This window comes from Pezoporus flaviventris, unplaced genomic scaffold (assembly GCF_033815535.1).
Source record: "Pezoporus flaviventris isolate CSIRO_AGI_PZ_B2104156 unplaced genomic scaffold, CSIRO_AGI_Pfla_v1 ptg000041l, whole genome shotgun sequence".
Lineage (NCBI taxonomy): Eukaryota > Metazoa > Chordata > Aves > Psittaciformes > Psittacidae > Pezoporus > Pezoporus flaviventris.
In genome coordinates, this window is record NW_026892589.1 from 8,772,199 (window position 1) to 8,792,862 (window position 20,664).

General features: G+C 41.4%; 1 long non-coding RNA gene across 1 annotated transcript; it reads right to left on the reverse strand.

The window, feature by feature from the left end:
* Nucleotides 1–5,005: 5,005 nt before the first annotated feature.
* On the reverse strand, nt 5,006–10,442 carry LOC133275869 (uncharacterized). Its single transcript, XR_009745710.1, has 4 exons — nt 10,389–10,442; nt 8,552–8,632; nt 6,781–6,930; nt 5,006–5,925 (listed from the first exon to the last, which is right to left on the reverse strand). It is a non-coding gene; the product is annotated as an uncharacterized LOC133275869 (long non-coding RNA).
* Nucleotides 10,443–20,664: the final 10,222 nt, after the last annotated feature.

Sequence of the window (20,664 nt, forward strand, 5' to 3'; positions counted from 1 at the left end):
GGAAGCAGCTAAGAGAAAAAAAAGCTAAAAAAGGTCTTGTTGAAGAACCTGATGCAGTACTCTGTGATTATTTGATGATGTTGAAGGTCTTGTCCAGCCTGGCTGATTCCATGATGCCATGTGAAGATCTGTATTGTGCTCATCCATGAGGCTTGAGAACTCTTCAGGTGCCACAGAAGAGATCTAAGACAAAATATGGAAACAAGCAACAGGTCTTCATACATGTTCTGAAAGTATGGATCTTATTTCATTTAAATAAATAATATGGGGCTTGATGTGTCTGAAGATCAGACCTTTGCAGTCCTTTGTTTGTATTTCTTTTCATCAGCCTACTCCATTTTAAAACCCATGGTCTAATAGATGAAAACCTCACTTGCCGTGTGACAAGGGGTGTAATCTAGCTGACACAGGACAGCTGCAATTTTAAGTACTTAAGCCAGAGCTAATAAGATTTAATGAAATAGCACCAGTCCTAATCTGTTCTTTAGATCAATTACACAGCATGTAATTCCTTGAGTATCCGGTATTCATTTGAAATGCTTCATTAACAGCCATACTAAAGCACATTATGGCTTGTTTCGGGACCAAATGTGTTGGGTTGTAAGAAGAACTTTAATAGAAGCTGGAGTTCAGGAGTCTTGCTGTTCAGTTAGGACACAAATACCTTTGTGGGTTTTTGGTGGGGGTTTTTTTTTCATGAAAGGCTTTGGGAGGAAGAACAACTGTCAGAATCTGCTTAACTGAAAATGTTTCTAGCAATGATACGACATTTTTGACTACTGCTATTGTGACTTCCTGCTGCTTACTACTAATCAAAGCTGATGGTGAAATCACACCAGAGATAAAAGATGGTATTGCAAACAGAAGAACCAACTTCTGGTTCTAGATAGAAACCAGATCTTCTCATGTCTCTAGATCTGGGTGGCATCAAAGTAAACTTACTATTATGTTCTCTCTGGAAAGAATCCCCAACTTAACACATTTTTTTTTATTGCTTCACCAGAAATACCTGTTCAAGAGGCCACTGTAGCCGGTACCTCTTAATCACATTTTGCAGATACAATTTGTTTTGTGTGTGTATATGTAGCGTTAGTGGAGTTAAGGTGAGAGCTGTTAACTACTGAATGCATATAAAATACATTAGATCTACTGAAGTGTGTGCATCATGCATTTACATCTTTCTGTGGGGTAACCAGGATATTCTTGAAAAGCTAATGCACTGAGTGCATTCTGCTGGAGATGGACTCTGCTTGCCTAGTGAACTGAGGGAGCTCAAGGAGCAAATACTGAAATTATGTAGTTAGTAGTTCTCAGTGAATTTGGCACAAAATGCATCAATATTTACATTTTCTAAAAATGTAATGAATTAGCTTCAGGTTCACTCTTTCCAATCATCCTGGTTTATTCTGGTAACTGTTCAAAATACCTTGTCCCTCTAAAGCCCTGGGATGCTTATGCATATGAAGGCATTAGCTGTGTCCTCCCAATGCCCCAGACATCAGTGGTATGAGAAAAATATGATAAACAGTGATGTCTTCAGTACATTGTAATGGATTTTAGAATGGTTTCACAAAATGCACTGACTTGTATTACAAAAGCATTAATGATAGGTAACTAAAGGTACTGAGTTCGTGGGTTGCCCTAAGCAAAAGCAATGTTATCTTTGGCCAAGAATACTTACTCATAAATACGCTGGTGAAGCAGCATCTGGCAACTTGATTTTGAGGAAGAGAATGTCTGAATAAAGAGCATTCCTCAAAGGCATTGTAGAAGCACTTATTACTTGGCACAGCGTTACAGTTTTCTATTGGCCATCAACAAGGATTGTGTGGTTTTCAAACTCTTTGTAAAAAGTTTAATTTAAAACAATACTGCAGCAACTAGATTGCAAGTTGTGACTGCAAAGAATTTTTCATTATGTGGCACATCATCAAACTGGTTTGTATTTACACTTGAAAAGATAATAAATTACTATGCATTTTACTGCTGACATGAGCTGCATTTTTTATCATAGTACATTTGAACACCTTGTATTAAGGTTCAAAATTGTCACACAAAGGAAAAGTAGAAAAACAAAGTACACATGCATTTTAAATTGCACTTAATCTGTTCTGAAAGGTAGTCATCACATTTTTGAGATGAGCACAGCACACTGCAGCAGATTGCAAGCTGTTCTAAAGCGCAGGAGCTCTGTGCACGTCAGAGATGCATCACCACACACTCATTAGAGACTTGGCCCCTGAGCACACACATCCAAAGCCAGACTGGTGACAGTACACGCTACAACCGCATTGTGGCTGTTAGACCTGAGGGGAGGCTTGTCTTGCTATCCCAGCACAAGGATGTACTTGTGTAATGCTTGCAGGTAGCAATCCACACAGCAGTACAAGCTCTGTTCTTGTATGGTCCCACCAGGACTAGTAAGTACTTCATAAGAAACATTCAAACATAGATTAAAACAATCCCAATGAAAAAATTCTGACCTTGGAACCACCATTCCCAGAATGGAAAAATACACCATGGAACCACAGCTGAGAAGCTGCCAATGAAAGCATTCTCTTCCTAGAAGCTTTGCATTGGAGCTATGTTTTAGCAACTCAAATGTGTAAGAGCACAACTGATCTGTCATTGACGTATTGTTCCTGTTCTAAAGAGCAGAACCAAAGAAACAGACCAGTGTACACTTCCCAAATTGTCTAGTTAATACGAAGGACTGAAGGATATCCCACAGCCTGTGACCTGAACTGTATCAGCAGAGAGGCTGGACTCGCAGGTGATATGAAATGACATTGCCCTGCTGCAGCCAAGGAAATGGTGGGCACTACAGTAATTTTTACCAGCTACAGAGCTGGTCTGTTGCCACTGATGATATTGCTATTGACTTGATTTTCTTTTCTGCTTCCAAAGGCACTTTTCTCTTCCCAAAGGCAATAGAAAGGGGATATGAAGTGCTTATGAACTCCCTCCTATACTGTCATACTTCTACCAGAACTCCACACAGACCGACACCTCATCACTGAAAACAGTCAATAACTGATGGTTAAAAGAATGAAATAGGAGACACGGGAAATCTAGAATGATCCTTTCACCATACATCTCTCCCTAGTTTCAAAAGGTAAGGACTTCCCAAGCTAGAGGCTATACACAGCAATCCAACCATTAGACTTAATAACTACTGTGGGCCTGTATGTATCTAATCCACTTATACTTCTGGATGTCACAACATCCTGTTGTAATAAATAGCACTGTTGCTGCAAGTCACAGTCTCTGCTTTTCACTCCATAGGATGCCCTGTAATTCTTTTATGGTGAGAAACTGTAAATAACTGCTGCCAACTCTTTTTTTAACACCCTTCTCATTTTGACCTCTGTCACCCTCTTTTAAAACGTATTTCGGAAGTGATTGTCATGGGGGTTTTTGTACTGCTAGCAAACAACTTCCTAAAAGCACAAGCAGAAGCTCCGTGTCATGTATTGGATTGGGAGATGGCACAGTGAGAACTGATTGGGTTCCTGAACTGCTCAGCAGCATAAAACACACATTACTGGTTTTGACATTGACTTTGGATCTCAACCAGACTGTTTCTCTCCTGTTAGTATATAGGCACAAAGTTTGTAGGTTGCGATCAAAGAGCACACAGCATCTGAGAAAGTATGTGACACCTTCTTTCATTCCACTAGAAGTATCTCCTTGCCCTGCCCCTTCTGCTAGGAAGAGACCATAGGGCCCCACCCATGTACTACAGTTGCATGACTGGACTGGGACACGCTTTCATGTTCCTGACTCTCTTGCGCACCTGTGGTTCAGTGGAACAAACTGGGTGAGACCTGAGTGTGCAAGCTTTCTCCTTCCTGCCTTCTACAAGGGCAGTGACTACACAAGTGGAAGAGTAGCTGTTTGACTGACTCCCTAATTTAAGCAGAAGAAGTAGGGTGGGTCGGCTGTAGTCTTCAGGTGGGTGACAGTGCAGCCAGCCTCAGAAGGAACAGCCTAACACAGCCTTGGCAAATTTAGCTCTATCTCCAGGGTCTTTTTAGGGTGAGGCATTTCTTTTAAATCCACACTAAGGATTCTCTGTAAAAACGCTGCTCTGTTGCCAGCCGCAGTTTTCTTTGGAATTAATGTCCTATTAAAATCAAGCCAGCATTTCTTGGAAGGACAGATGTCACCTTTAAAGGTACCATATGCTTGCTAGAATGAGTGTTCTGTGAATAGTATCTACCAAAATTAGGTTCATATAAATATTTTGTCAGCAGTTCTGCATCCAACATCTGTACTGCAGAAGTTCCCTTAAGTCTCAGATGTTTTCACTAAATAATGTGTATCATGAACGTAGCCACCCCTCTCCTTTGATCAATAAATCTTCATTAATCAACTGTGAATCATGAATATGTGCCTGAGCATGATGTAGCAGTGATAATGATTTGTCAGCCTATGCACTGCTTGATCATTTTATTTTGGCTATCTGTTGTTACTGTAATGTAGCTGAGTGCCTGTATTAGTCAGGCTTGCCTTTGTATCCTGACTGGTTAGTTTGGAATTTAAAACAAGAAAATAAGGATTAAGGTCTGTTTTCCTGTCTGTAATGTTGAGAGATAAAAGCAAACCAACAGCCCCCTTTATGCTAGAATTTATAGAACGCTCCTAACCTGTGAACAAACCCAAGAACTTATTTCAGTGCCTAAAACCACCTACAGTCCTAAGCACCAGGAAACAAAACAGCTCTTTTCATGCAAGTTTAGCACAATATTTTTCTGGACTGTGTTCTGCTTATCATAAGCTCACCTTTACTGCTTTACCATATTATCCAACTTTCCTTCTAGGCTGTTCTCATGTTCTTCTGTTATCTTACTACCCTAATGTAATTGTAGAACTTATTTTCAGGTGTGTTACTAACACAGATGACCTGCATTGGAACAAGGAGCCTTCTAATTAGTAATGGCCCTGGGTTCTTCATGTGAATAACTGAGCTTTACTAAAGAGATTTTAATCAGGATTCAGGAAAGATTTTTCTGCTTTTGCAGTTTATTACAGTGAAATCTGTCTAATCTGTTGACAGAGCTCCAAAGCACACACTGGTTTCTGCTGTGGTGTGTTAGCAGCGACACGTTTGCCAAAACCTATTGAAATTTTCCATGTACTTCTAGTGTTGGCTGGCATTCTGTGCAGAAAATGGTGCCACCTATCAGCAAGAAGGAGGAAATTAAACAGCAAAATTATTTGTTTAAACTGAAGAAACTGCTATTTTCATTGCAAGTGTAATGGTTTTATACTAAAAAGCAATTAGAAAGATGTTTGGCCTGTTCAGGATGATTCTGCGTAAATGAGGTTCTGATCTGGCCAGCCACTATCTGCAAGGGGTTGTCTAGGCTGGACAAACACTCATCTTGCTGACCAAAAGGCTGAGATTTACAAGAAGAGAATCTACATCAAATATGCAAATGCAAGTCAAGCAGATCAGCTGAGGTCCAGCTCAGTAAGAAGTTAAATATTCTTGTGAATCTGAACCTAAATAACTTTGGATCCAGGTTTTCTCTTTTTCCATGGTATAGGTCATTTTAAGTCACTCTTGAGCATAGGCCCATTACAGTGGTACAGGTATTCTGAAAAAGTTTGTTCTTTGGAAAGATACATTTTGAATTATTCTATTGGAGCTTTTGTTTAAGTACTTGGAATATATCCTAGCATGCTCAAACCATATGTTTCCCTCCCAGTCTCAAGCTATCATAAAAGTGAGGCCAAGGATACTGCATTGTGCCGCCTTTTCCTGAACAGAAATGAAAGTTCAAAGCTTCAGTAGGCTCCTGAGGGGCAGTGAGGGATTTGTGTTGTGTTCAGCCTTATCAGAAAAAAGTCAGGACACTTTTCATCTCTTAGGAGCCTGCTTTATGTTTTGATGCTGGAGCCAAAGCTCCTTTCTTAACTCTGAAACAGTTAGAGAAAGACCCTTTTTGCTATCCATCAGGTCAGAATGACACAAGGCTGTTCTATACATCACTGGATTTAGAAGAAGGGGACTCTGTAACTATTAAACCTATTGAAAACCTTCCAATTCTAAGTTTTTTGAAGTACTTTCTTAACTTCTATGCCTGAGCACAAGGCAAACCAACAGACTTTTAGGGTGGATTTTTTTCTTTCTTTTCTTTTTAAAATGCATTGATAAATGTGACCAAAAATTTAGTCTGAGGTAAGTGCACAGTTTCATGTCTCACAGAATTGTTCTTTTGCACACCAGCAGAGGATTCATCCCAGACAAGCAGAAAAATGCTGGCTGACTAGAAAAACAAAGCCCCTAATTAGTTAATTTGTGCCAGGCCTGAGGACTTCATGAAAATGTGGAGGTCTAATGCACTCCCAAGGACCAGAAGGTATCAAACTTTGCAAATCACAGCACTGAGGAAAAAGATAAAATATAGATTTTAGTATTTGTTCTGGTTTTGTAGACATGAGAATCAAAGAACTGTTGAAGTGGCAAGCGTAAGAAATAAACTGTTGCTTGTAATTTTTGTTTTAAAATGTATACTCCAGTTCCTTGAAGCATTTCATAGTGAGAATTAAAATACAGAGACACTAAAGTAATCGGAAACGTATCACAGTACCCACAGAATTTCCTAGTACCAATGTGACTCACTGTTATATAGCTGCATGTGTCACAAACACTAATGAACCTGCTCCTGCAGTATCTTTGTAAGGCATCTTCTACCTCACAAACAGGGAGAACTGAGTACAGGCAGGATAAAGACTGAATTTATCCTAGTACATTTTAAACACTTACTTAACTAAGGAGAATGTCAAGCTGCTCATCACTCATGGCTCTGTCTGGAGGGAAAAGAGGTGGCAAGAGCAAAGGGCTCTCTTCTTTTTCCTCTTCCTTTCCAGCTTTCTCTCCAAAATTTGAGTTCAACATCTCAAGCCATTCACCACTGAGGTCTGTAACAAAACAGGGGTATCATGAAGCCATCACAGACATACTTCCTCCTTTATTCATACATGCAGGGAAGAGTGGCTCATGATCTTCAGTGGACTTGTGGGATTTAATGCTGAGCAGACATGGGTAAGCTATGGGGAAATAAGATGTAACTGAAAGCAACATGGTGGGTGAGAAAGTGCCTCCCAGTCTCACAATTAAGCATAATGAAAACTTGCTGGCCTCCAGAACAGCTACTCCACAATTGCACAGTAAATTCATTTCAGGTCATTTCTACTTCAGTGGTATTTTCTTCAAACTGCATGTTATCAAATCCTCCTCTAAAGAGCACTGACATTTAGGGAGAGTGGGTTTTTCAGGAGCAGCTTCAGTTTTATCTTGAGGTGGAAGTCAGCAGATGCTTCTTTGGAGGCTGATACTAAATTAGTTTTTATGATTCTATTTCTGGCATCACTACTCCAGATTTTCAGTCTTGCTTTTCACCATCCACAGCAGTTTCTCTGTTCTACAGTAAATTCAAGTAACACTCTTTATATTCAGCCCTCCAGTCTGAATTCCTCAAGATAAAAACTTCACAAAGAAAGCAGGTTAGCGCTGGAATTTACACAAAGGAGAGATATAAATCCACCAAAACAAGGGAGGTTTCCAGGTCTATTTAATGATTTTTTTCCATCTCTGTAAGCATGCAGCTCTTACAGGTAAGAAGATGTATCTAAGGCAGGAGTGTGGAAAAAGTTTGTCCTGAAGGAGGCTTTATGCACCAGGATTTCCGTTTTATGGAAAGACAAGGGAAAGGAGCTGAACTGTAAAGCTATATATTATTTTACTACCTGGAGAAACATACTTTCTCAAATTCTCCTACTTTCTCTTCATATTTTCCCTGTTTCTACTGCACCCAAAGCTTGGCCTAGCTGGTATGCTGCTGCTTTGTGGGTCTGGCATTTGGGTTCTAATAAAAGTTATGGTGCCAGGTTCCTAACAAGGGCAACCAGACTGCACTGCTGAGCTTTCCAGGAGATGAAAGTGAGCTGGTAGACAGTGGGGAGTGTGATACATACTATATATTCCACAGGGGAAAATGCTCACGGTAATATACACATAGCAGGACTCGAAGCATTTTAGTTAATTTGTTGTAACAAACATTGGGTGCAAGCAGAAACATGCAAGGGTTTTATTTTCCATGGGCTTTATGCTGTACTGTATGTTATAATAAGAGACATGCTGAAAAATCATCCTCCTCCTCTTCTTGTTAATGTGCTGATGAAATCAGATTCAATATAGGGTTCTGATTTACTGGGTATAAATTAGTGTGACATATATAATGGAGCTTTCATGTCATCAAAGTGTAGAGAAGCCAAACAGTAGAAGAGCATCGCCATACTAGTAGAGAAAAGAGAAGAGTAGATTTTACCTATATGTTCTTTTACAGTCTATACTTCTATGCTCCCTTCGTCCCTTCCCCAAGGGTGAATCTCTTGCCGCCAGAACTATGAAGTTCTGTTCTAGTGATGTTTGTTGTATCTTATCACATAGACCAAATGTTTTTCTAAAACATTCCTTACATGAAGTAATGCTAATCTCTTAATGTGCAGCCCAGGCTTACAAAGGGCAAAGAGGACTCACTTTGGCTTCGATGGCATTTATAGTCTGCAGCAGCTCAAGGGTGGGAAAAGGCAGCATGCCGTTCTCCATAGGGTGTACAATCTGAAACAATTTTATCAGAACTGTTAGATAGAAATCTTAATAAGCTAAACAATTGAGTATTTTTATCTGTGAGGCAAGAAAAAAAAAGAAATAGTACATTTAAAATTCAGCATATGCACAGTAACTTGCAGTTAGTAATTAAATTCTCCCAACATCCTTCCACGGTGCCAGGCAGAGCACATTGGCTTAGGTTGGCCTGCTTGTCAAGCGTGAGCCAGAATGATTTCTAACAGCAATCAAATACATTTTGAAACGTACTCATAAAAATGCTAGCTCAAAGGCTCAAAGCAATAATGATTCATGTATTAGCAAATGAACCTGTCCTCTGCAAGCTAGCCCCTGAAAGGTAATAAGGGATCAGTCCAAGGAAAGAAAAGTGTATTTATTAAGATGCTGAGAGGTAATATTTTGTGATGGGAGTTTGGGGTGACATGGAGGTGTTGGACTGGACCCCAGAAGTCAGGCTGTGTCAAGCATGCCTTTATCAAATCCATATCCACCAAAGGATCTAGGTAATGGTAATTGCCTTAAGTCCCTCTGTCTCTTGGTGGTACCCAAGGTAGTCTCTTTAGCCCATCTATGAGCAAGACCGGGATGCAGGGAAGGTGAGAACAGCTGTGCTGCAAAGATGTGCTGCGAAGATGCCTGCCAGCTGAACCACTCCAATGCAGCAGGAAAAAGAAAGTCACGTATGTGAGACCTAGCAGTTTTCAGATAAATAATGAAGCTACTTTCCACTACAACTTCTGGACGTGTCCAAAAAAACCTGAGGGGGTTCTGAATTAAATCTCCCCAGGAGCCTAATGCCCCCTATCCCAAGTGCTCATCATGCTGGTCCTGGCACTCAGGGAGAGTCTGCGGGATCAGCACGTGGTGAGCCACAGAAATGGGGGGTCTCAGGTGGCCCCTGGGACACTATATCTTTAGGCAAAGAACCAACAGTAAGAAAAACAAGCAGCATGGAGAGAGAATCAGTAAGGACCCGGATATTTTATGGGAGCAGAAAACTCTTAAATAAATGCCTGTGCAGAATTGCCCGCTCTGCAAATCAGAGATTATGGTCCACTTTATCCCATTGGTTTTAATTTGTTGCCAGAGGCCGCTCAGCTAAGAGGCATTTAGTGAATCAAGGGATGGAGGGGATGACAATACAGCTTGCAGGCTCCAGGGAGCCGTGACCTTGCCAAGCGCAACACATTAAATGTGACGATCTCGTTTACAACGAGCGGCTGAATCTGGGCGCCGCAGGCAGGAACCAGCAACCCACCGCTGCCGCCATCTGCAAATTCAATACCTCGTTAAACCCCGCTGCTGCCATCTGCCTGCCCTCGAGCGGCGGCGAGGCTGAGAAACCGGTGTACCTTAAGGGTAAGGGGGGACTGAATCCCATCCCGCGGACCACAAGCACTCAGAAACCTAAGGGCTTTCTCCTCATGATGGAGGAGCCGTCTGTGCGGGCAGCAGGGTGCTGTGCAGCCGCTCCACCCGTGTGCTGCCCCGGGGGAATGGCTTTAAACTGACAGAGGAGAGATTAACATCAGATCTAAGGCAGAAGCTTTTCCCTGTGAGGGTGCTGAGGCGCTGGCACAGGGTGCCCAGAGAGGCTGTGGCTGCCCCATCCCTGGCAGTGTTCAAGGCCAGGTTGGACACAGGGGCTTGGAGCAAGCTGCTCAGTGGAAGGTGTCCCTGCCCGTGGCAGGGGTTGGAGCTGGATGAGCTTTAAGGTCCCCTCCAACCCAAACTGTTCTACAATTACCTGATGGAGGTGCAGCCGCCCGGTGCCCGTGTCGCTGTGAGGGACACCAGGCCGTGGCACCACAGCGCTGCCGCCTCAGAGGGCGGAGGCACGGCCCCGCTGCGGAAGCTTCTGGAACAGAGGGCAAATGGCGGGAAGGTAATGCCGCCCCGAAGGGAACTGGGTCTCTATGGGGGGCTGGAGGCAGAGTCCCGCACACGCACCTCGGAAGGGGCAGTGGTGATGAGGCTTCTGCTGAGCTGGGCGGCTTCTCGGAGGTAAGCCGCCATCGCTGAGGGGAGACCTGGAGGCTCTTCCCTCCCTGGGAAGCGGTGCTGGCACAGTGATGGCCGACAGCGGCTTCTCCTTGGTCTGGGACTCCTTCGGGTGAAGCACTGAGATGTAGGAGGCTGAGCTCATAGGGTGGGTGTGTTACAACAGCTCCTGTTTTTTTTCCATGGCGTGGAGGGTAGAGCAGTCCGAATACACTTCATGCACTGAATTCAGTTTTCTAGCATGCAGATGTATTCATCTTCCTTTCCGAAGCTTGTGCATGTCTCCGTTCATAATGCTATTTTAATGCGTTGTGTAATACCCATTTTGTTCCCCTGCAGTCATGTCCATGTTCTTGCAGGTGTTTTGGTTGCAAGGCAACATTTAGTCAAAGATTCGGGGAAAAAAAAGGGGAAAAAATCCTCCTCAGATAACCAGACAAACATTTGTGATGGTTCCAGGCTGTGAGAGAGCAACCTGGTCTTGGCAGAGCCTGGAGTTCTCTCAGATGATACCCTGCTGTGAGATCCGAGGCAGAGATTTAATCAGGACTAGGGGCGTCTATCAGAGCAGCCTCATGCCTAGAAAACCTCAAATCATGTGTTAATTGTCCACATACGTGCTCAGGCAATAAATAACTAATGAGTTCAGCTTACTGTGCTGGAGATAATTCCACTTGTAACATGTTTGCAGGCTGCTCCCTGTGTTGGAGGTGTGATAATGAGCAGGGTTTGTTCAGGAGTGACTTGATGGGCTTTAGAGTCCTCTGACCTCGGGAGAAGGGGAGTCAAAGTCAAGGGGTCACCTCAGACCAGGGGTCACTTGGTCATGGCTTACTTCCCAAAGGAGCTGTATAATGGTGTGTGGCCAGATACTCTTTTCTATTCAGCTTTCTTGCTGTGTGGCGTTGCATTTAATCACAAGAAACGAAAACAATTTCAGGGAAACAGGCTTTCTTCTTACCTCATCCTTGCAAAGGAAGGAAAACGCTGACAAGAAGATCCTTTCTGAGTCAAGGCATTAGAAGTACTGTTCAGAACTGTAAATTTCTGGGGCTGTGATCAAAAACCAGATCATGTTAATGTATGTGAGTGAAAAATAATGCCAGAAAATGTTGTAAAATGGATTGTTTTATCCCTCAGACCACCTTAGAGCAATGGACTGTAAAAAAAAAAAAAAAAAAAAACCTAAAAAAATAAGTCCAGACGTTTTGGCTGTAAAGGGTTTTATTTTCAGAGAAGAGGATTTGACCCTGTATCCTTCAAGTACGCTCAGTTTTTATTCCCTATGACACTAACATCTTTCATAGCCTTAGTTATACCTTGAAGAAATACCAAGAAGAAGTAAGAAGCTCTTCCCTTTCTGAGGCTAGCTGACCAGAATTGGCATGGCTATTGCAATTTTTAATAGTAACTAAATTTTGCATAAAGATAAAATTTTTAACAGTAAAGATGGGAAAAAATGGTGTTTAAAAGTTCTGGGGTTTATTTTTTTAATAATTAAAATCCCATTTTTAATTGCAGTGCTCCTCCATCAAATAACACCAGTGGTCAGTGCCTATAAAGCATCTAGGAGGCATCTGAGGAGTTACTGCCACACTTGCACAGAGAAAAGAAAGGAATATAGCCTGGATTCTTTGCCTAGTTATTCCTGCTGCATTAATATGCTGAGCTACTCTTCTGTGTTCCCCTGTCTAACCCTGGACCAGATCTCAGTAGTTATCCTTCCACCAGTCAAAGACAAAGGTTAAATCTCAGGATGAAAGTGTGGACCTGGAGGAAAGGAACAGCAGCTTTTATCTCCTGGTTTGAGGACCAGAACAGTTCTTGGTACTGGTTCAGCAATCTCTCTTGCTGAGTTTGTGATGACAGCAGAGGTTTGTAATCAGCTGGAATTGCATACTTAGTCTGAGCTGGGGAAGCTCGCTATTTTTTAGTAATACCTTACTGTTTATAAATACACTTGAGGTACCATACTAGTGCAGAATGTTCATTTTCTTGAGTTAGTAATCACTTTCTTCTGAGATTGAAAATTAAACCCAAGTCAGGATTAGCATGCCCAAAGATGATTTTTAATTAAATAATTGAGATGTCTCAGGTGAGGTGAATTCAGTCTCTCACTTTCACTTTAAATGGAGACTTGTTTGCCAAGAATTTGATAAGGGTGTGTATATAGGTAGCTGTGTTACAACCTAGAACCGATGCTGAGGTTTGGGGTTTTTTGTTAATGTTTGCATTTATAAGGTTTAGTCTAAGAGTTTAGCATGTCATTAAATCAGATCTGGAGCAAAGCATTTAAAATTGAAAAACCTACAAGCTTTTAACTTAAAAAAAAAAAAAAAAGATAGGTTCTTGAAGTTAAACATACAAAGCTGAAGGAAAAATGCAGTGTTTGATTTGGGAGGGGGGAAAAAGAAAAGGCCAAAACATCACCAATGTAAGACTTTCAGAACTCTGGGAAAAAGTCATACTGGAATTCCCAACAAAAATGACACACATCTGTAACATGCACTTGTATCCTTGAGTCTACCTTGTTTTCTCTAGCAGGAGAAAGCAACAGCAAAAATTCAGTTATTTGCTGGGTATCTCAAGATTATTTTTTTTTTTTTAACAAAATGATCTTGGCAATGAAAATGAGCTTCTAGTTGTGTGTATGTGTGTATATGTTTTATGTTTTATGTTTTGATAGGAAACCTCAGTTATTGAACAGTTTGACAAGTGAAGAAGTTACCACCTACAGGTTTTGAAAAACACTTTTCTGTCTGAACTCTGAGCACATGCTGTGCTGCCCTGTGCCCTTGTGTGATACTGGTGATGTTAAAGCTCAGCTGAGCAGACTGTGTTGGTAATGGTAGTACTGGTGCCCTTCAGTGACGTGGCCTTTAGCTTCTATCAGAGAAGGTCCGTTTATATCAGCCAGAATCTTATTGATGATGGCATACATTCAAAGACAGCAAATTTGAGCAAAAGTAGAGGGGGAGGGAAGCTTTATTTCATCTGGGGTGTGCATCTTTTATCTGGTATTAAGGACAAGAATGCTGTTGACAAGGAAAGTACTATTGTTTTCTGTGTACTGGAATGCTGTGGCCAACGGAGCTGGTAGGCAGGGTTTGCAAAGAAGAGAATACGTAGCCTTAATTTTGCCGAAATGGAAGATAAGCAAAGAATGAGCCAGAGAGACTTGAACACTCTTTTGAACGCTCATTAGCTCAAAGCGCAAGATGCAGCTACCTTCTTGTTCTCAGCAGCTTTGAATCTTTGAATCACAGGAGATGTATAAGCTGTCAGGAAAAGGCATAAACATCAGGCACGTCATGTTGGTCCTGCTGTGCTTAAATGAATAGACTACATTTAGTTGGTTGCCTGAAGACTAAGGGGAAGATGCCTTAGTTTGTCCAGCAGTAAGGTATTTCCACAGGGGCAAAATGCATTTACCTGGAGTGCCTGAGTCATTATGTGCAACTGTTCTTCATCTGGAAAGTGCAGGTTTCTGTGGGTTAACCCATCTCTGAATCAGAAGTTTTACCTGGAATGGTTGTTTTGGTAGACTAATTTCTGCAGTCAAGGATTTTGTCGCTATAGAGCACATGATGAATATACATGGTCTCCATCTCTTGCATGACAATGTAGTCTCTCTCATTTCAACATCAAAGTACAGTGTTTCTCCATAATGATATGAGTGGAACAGCCACTCATCAAAAAGAACTTTTTGGTTTAATTAAAAGAGACTGAGTTCTAGCCCTCATTATCTTTCCCTCATTATCTTTCTTACAGCTTTCAAAATAAGGAATCCTTCTTTATGGGATTCTGTACAGGCCACTAAGAGTTGTATGAGATTATTTGTGCTTTGTGTGTAAATGTGATTTGCTTCTCCTTGGGCTCAGAGGCAAGAGGCTGAAATCAGTCAGAATTGTGGAAGTCTGAGCCTGAGGAACCAGGGTGTGATCAGGGTGGCTCAGGTGGCTCTACAAGTGGCATGTAGACGTTCACTGCATTGCTTCTTTTCTTTTTTTTAAGCATTTGAAATGATAGTTTCTTTCTTTGCTGCTTTTTAAGAGTAGAAACAAAAAATAGCAGCTTTTCCATTCTAGGAGCTCAATGTTTGTTTTGCTCAAGTACAAGGGCTGCTGGCAACAAGGGAAAGTGTGAAAAGAACTGTGAAATTAATTAAGTTGACACTTCAAGAAAATACCTATATTGTTGCAATCCTCAAAGCAGAGCAAAAAGCAAGATTCTGACATTTTGCCAAATGTTATTTTTCATTAGTAAAGGAAATGCACAGGTTTTGCTAAACTCTGAAACTTGGGGTTTTGGATTGATACAGATCTGTGGGGGGAAGAGAGAAGGTGTGTATTTGTTGGACTGCATGCAGCTTGGACATACTTCTCCTTTCCTGTAGCTGTCAAACGATGAATTGCTCCTGGGTAGCCCTTTTATTAATGAATTATTTTTAAGACTCAAATTCAAAACCTGACATAGGTTCTTTGCTTCCTTTGAAACCCACAGAGCATGCTATGAAACCCATAGAAATCAATTCCAGGTCTTTAAGGATCTCAGTTGTTATTAATTAAATATGAAGGATATTTACCACTTGCAGCCTCTCTTTAGATGTTTTCATCTCCCTTACTTGATCTTCCTCCCCCCTGTTTTTAATTTGGAATAATTAGGTGAATTTTATTTGCGCCAGGAATAAATCTATGTGGATTTGAGGAAGAAGGGAAGTAGGGAAAGAATAAGAAATAAAAGTAAGCAGAATAATGCATCTAAGGAAAACCGGCTATTCCTATCTTGCAAGTCATGGTTTAGGTGGGTTTTTTGTTCTTTGGATTTGTGTGGGTTTGGCTTTTTTTTTTTTACAATAGCTATTGAATATTGTTACTTTTTCCTACATAAACGGTGTTAATGGTGAAATTCCAAAGCCTGTACTCTGCTCTTGCTTAGGGGTAAACAGTGTCTGCTGCATGAAACTTGCTTCCATGCAGAGGAATTAGTATGAGTTCAGACCCCTAAAGCAGGGCAGTAGAAGCTAATGGGTCTTAGCACTGGCCTTGTGTGCAGAGGTGAATTTTATCCATGTTTCATGGGTTTGGAGATGTGGTTTTTGTCCTGTGAGGCAATGAGAAAAATGGCCCACATGGGAAAACTTTATTGATTGCTTCCTCTGCCCTTCAGTGATAACTACTGCATGATTATCTGCTCATCCTTTGAGTTAAAGGAACAATCCAATATCCATTTTGTTTTTCAACACTGTGTGCCAGTATGACAAGCTCTTTCCTACTCTTCATAAAAAAACAAAATCCAGAGAGGTTTGTTCTCAATGCTGGATGACAAATAAGAGAGTAATGCCTTCCACAGGAAATCTCTTGGCTGTTGTATACACTGTTATGATTTTCTTTTTAAATTGATGGTGGAGAGCATTTCAAAGCCATTCATTTAGGGCATAATTTTATACCTTGAATGTGTTCTCACCATTAGGATCCCCAGGTCAGCTCCTGAAAAACAACTGGAAATGTTTACTTGGTCTGCTTGCACGTTGGCAAGCAAAGCTGCGAAATCCTCACCTGCAGGCATGCTTGCTTACAGCTCTTCAGAAATACATTGACACAACAAAAGCAAAACTTGTGTTTTCAAACCCCAGTTCTAAGATGCAAGTATTTTCTTTCTTTTAGAAAAATCTAAAGGATCTTGTTTATCTCAATGAGCAAAATCAATACAATGAAAGTTGGGGTTTGGTGACATTTGTTTGTTTTCCCAGAATACAGGCTAGTTGCTTAATCTTAAACCAAATATTTCTTCCACAACCCACCCCCTGTAATGCCACAAATTGGTATGAACAATCCAGATTTTATGCTTACACAGTAAGCCATAAAATTTCTCAATTATTTCCATACCTTGAAGCTCAAAACAGCTGAACATAAATAGGGTACTGTCAGCTTTGAGTTGAGAGCCACCATCTCACGATTTCACTGCTTTCTATGTTGCATTTGAACTGTGCTTGTAAATTTTCACTAGTGAGTGCTTTGGGAAAGGGCCCTATTTGATCTCTGGGTGGCCCTTCTCCAGTACCCACCTGTGACCTCCATATATTTTCCTTTTATTCTTCCTTCTCCAGAGTCTCATTGCATGTTACTAACCCATTCTGCCTGGGTTCTTAATACTATCCATATTGATTTCTGGAAAATAGATGTCAGACATGGTCATATGTCACTGTGATCTAGTACTTCTCTACTTGCTGGTTAGCTCAGGGGAACAAGAGCTCACAACAGAGCTGGGGAAGAGTGTGAGAGCAGCACACTGTTTCTGTGGCCTGCTCTTGATCTAGGAGAGATAACAGGGATGCATGTGAATGATCAAACCCTATACAAAGAACTTAAGACTTTAAGTAGGGTAGCTGGTTGATGAGAGGCTACTGTGGAGTCCTGGGTAGGTGGTACCATTTATACTGATATATGGCAGACAGTTACTTGCTCAGAGGCTGCTGTACTTCTGTCATTAGTTCGCAGTGGTCCAGCTGCTGAGAGCTAATCCATTTCTTGCACATCAGCCCAAAGAGAAAGGAAACCAAAATGTATTTGATGCATCAGTCTTCCTCTATGCAGCTCATTATAGCAGAATTTTAATAGAACAGAAATATTCAGAGTTGGTTTCCCACTGTTATAAATGGGCTGCATTGGAGGTAGTGATTTACTTCAGCTGTGACTGCAGTCCCTTCTTCATGAAATGCAGCAGTTGATGGAAGTGAAACATACATTGCACTGGCATAGCTGTTCTGGTTTACAGCTGCTGCCCCATGTGTTCTAATATAGGCCTCTAATTTCAGGTCCATTCATCAGTTTTTGTTTATGAAATTGGAGTGAGGCTCAAGTCACCCAGATCCATTCTGAGCTCATGTAGAAAACTACTCCATAACCTTTGTCCTGCTACTTTTTCCAAGTATATCATGGAATCATAGAATGTTTTTGGTTGGAAAGGACCCTTAAAATCATCTAGTTCCAACCGTTATCAGTGGTAAATTGAGGGAAATGTATATACTTTATAAAGCAATTTCAAGACAATCAAAATTTCAAAATCAACAAGGTGCTTGGTGACAGCCAGCAGGGGAAATCCTGCCTGACCAATTTGGTGGCCTTCTATGATGGGGCTACAGAACTGATGGACAGGGGTAGAGCAGTTGATGTCATCTACCTGGACTTGTGCAAAGCGTTCGACACTGTCCCACATGACATCCTTGTCTCTAAATTGGAGCGACATCAATTTGATGGATGGGCCACTCGGTGGATAAAGAACTGGCTGGATGGCCGTACACAAAGAGTTGTGGTCAGTGGCTCAATGTCTGGCTGGAGACCAGTAACGAGTGGTGTTCCTCAGGGATCGGTGTTGGGACCGGTCTTGTTCAACATCTTCGTTGCTGACATGGACAGTGGGATTGAGTGCACCCTCAGCAAGTTTGCCAATGACACCAAGCTGTGTGGTTCGGTTGATACCCTGGAGGGAAGGAATGCCATCCAGAGGGACCCGACACACTTGTGAGGTGGGCTGATGCCAACCTCATGAGGTTTAACCATGACAAGTGCAAGGTCCTACACTTGGGTTGGAGCAATTCCAGGCACAGCTACAGGTTGGGCAGAGAAGAGATTCAGAGCAGCCCTGCGGAGAAGGACTTGGGGGTGCTGGTCGATGAGAAAATTAACATGAGCCAGCAGTGTGCACTTGCAGCCCAGAAAGCCAACCGTATCCTGGGCTGCATCAAAAGGAGCGTGACCAGCAGGTCGAAGGAGGTGATCCTGCCCCTCTACTCTGCTCTTGTGAGACCTCACCTGGAGTATTGTGTGCAGTTCTGGTGTCCTCAACATAAAAAGGACATGGAACTGTTGGAACAAGTCCAGAGAAGGGCCACGAGGATGATCAGGGGACTGGAGCACCTCCTGTATGAAGACAGGCTGAGGAAGTTGGGGCTGTTCAGCTGGAGAAGAGAAGGCTGCATGGAGACCTCATAGCAGCCTTCCAGTATCCGAAGGGGGCCTATAGGGATGCTGGAGAGGGACTCTTCATTAGGGACTGTAGTGACAGGACAAGGGGTAATGGTTTAAAACTTAAACAGGGGAAGTTTAGGTTGGATATAAGAAGGAAATTCTGTCCTGTTAGGGTGGTGAGGCACTGGAATAGGTTGCCCAGGGAGGTTGTGAATGCTCCATCCCTGGCAGTGTTCAAGGCCAGGTTGGACAAGGCCTTGGGTGATATGATTTAGCGTAAGGTGTCCCTGCCCACGGCAGGGGGTTGGAACTAGATGATCTTAAGGTCCTTTCCAACCCTGACGATTCTATGATTCTATGACTTCAGAATAAAAATGTAAAAGCTCAAAAAATCGACATCAAATGCTTTGTTGTGCACTTCTGGTGGCTTGGGGGAAACTTATGCCATATATTCATTATACATATGCTCTTTCATTTGGTAATTAAAATACAAACATCCAGACATAATAGCAAGGGAAAATACTCCAGCTGTGTTAAATCCCCATGTGTTGTTTGATAAGGACAAGGACTCAGCACTATCAGATGAATTTTTAACAGCAAAATATCATTTTGGGAAATGTTAGTTGAAAGAGAGGCCTGTAATATTAATCTTGGGTTAGTTGTATCTTTTTTAGCTTGTCAGGAGTTTGTAAAGAAGAAAATACTGTACTTCCTTATTATGCCGTGAAAAAAATACATCATTTAGAAGCTAAAATATAAATCTGACTTCACTTAACATAAATATTTCTTTTCTCCTGAAACAGTTTTGTGGAGTATAGCATTCTGAGCAGATTCTCTGTTCTGTTTTTTTGCAGCTCTGATCTAGTCTTGATTTTGTTTTAGAATTGTAAAATAAAGTAGCATGAGTGCTATTAAAGAACTCATTGTTCACCTTAGTTAGATTTGGTATTTTTCTTTCAAGGTCTGAGGTTCATTATGCAACTCCATTTTAATTATTACCTTGAAAATTATTAAACTATGAAGGTCTGACTGAAAACTTTAGGGTATTTTGTTGGTTTGATGTTTATTTTTTGGGTGCTTCAAATGTCGTGTACCATTTTCTTTTCAGTCCTTCTGGTATCCAGTAAATAATAGCATAAATCTGGCTCAGAAAATGCTCAAGAGCTTCTAGTCTTGCCAGAAGGCAAAACTGACTGCAAAATTTTCTTGAGGAGAATTGGATTATTTGAACTAATGCACCTAATGCCTGTTGTTACAGACCCCTGCCAAAATTCAGCATAATCACTTAATGTACAAGATGTGTGTGACAGAGGACCTGATTATTAAGTGAGAGTTTGTTTATAGCTTCAAAGTCTTCAACATTTTTCTGGCGTGCTACTTGTGCATGAATACACCTTAGTTTGAGAAGAGATTCATTAAGTTGTGGCTTTCAACGTCTTTGACATCAGTTTAAAGTAATAAAAGAAATGCAGAGAATGTTATCCCTGAAATGTTCTAATGTTTCCTCAAAATTAAAGGTTCTGGAGTGAACATTAATTAAATGGCATAAATCAAGACCTACCTTAAGCCAGCAAAAATATAGATGCTTTTTTTTTACCTAAGCTCTACTCCTCTACTCCTGAGAGAAAAGGGGAGAAGGAATATGAAGAGCCAGAAGCAGAGCAAAACTTGGAGAAGCAAGTGAGGATACCACATTCATGAAAGCAAAAGATTGGACCTTGTCTTCACCTTCGGCCATAACTGGTTAGGCTCCAAACTGCCTGTTCAGTGGCTGGTTGGCTTTATTTACTACTTCCATCACTTGTTGGTTTAATTTGTTCTAAGCAAGTGTTCAGGAAACACTAAGATCAGGACATACATATGAATAATTCTCAGAGTAATCAAATGTTGCACAGTTGTTACAATGAGCCATTCCCAGTTCTCCAAACCCCCCATTGTTGTCACACACTATGCAAGTAGTGGCATTTGGGCTGTATTCTTTTCCACTGACATAGCAGCAGCCTGTAGGACCATAAGCACACAAATTTCTGTAGCTGTGGATCAGAAGAGTCC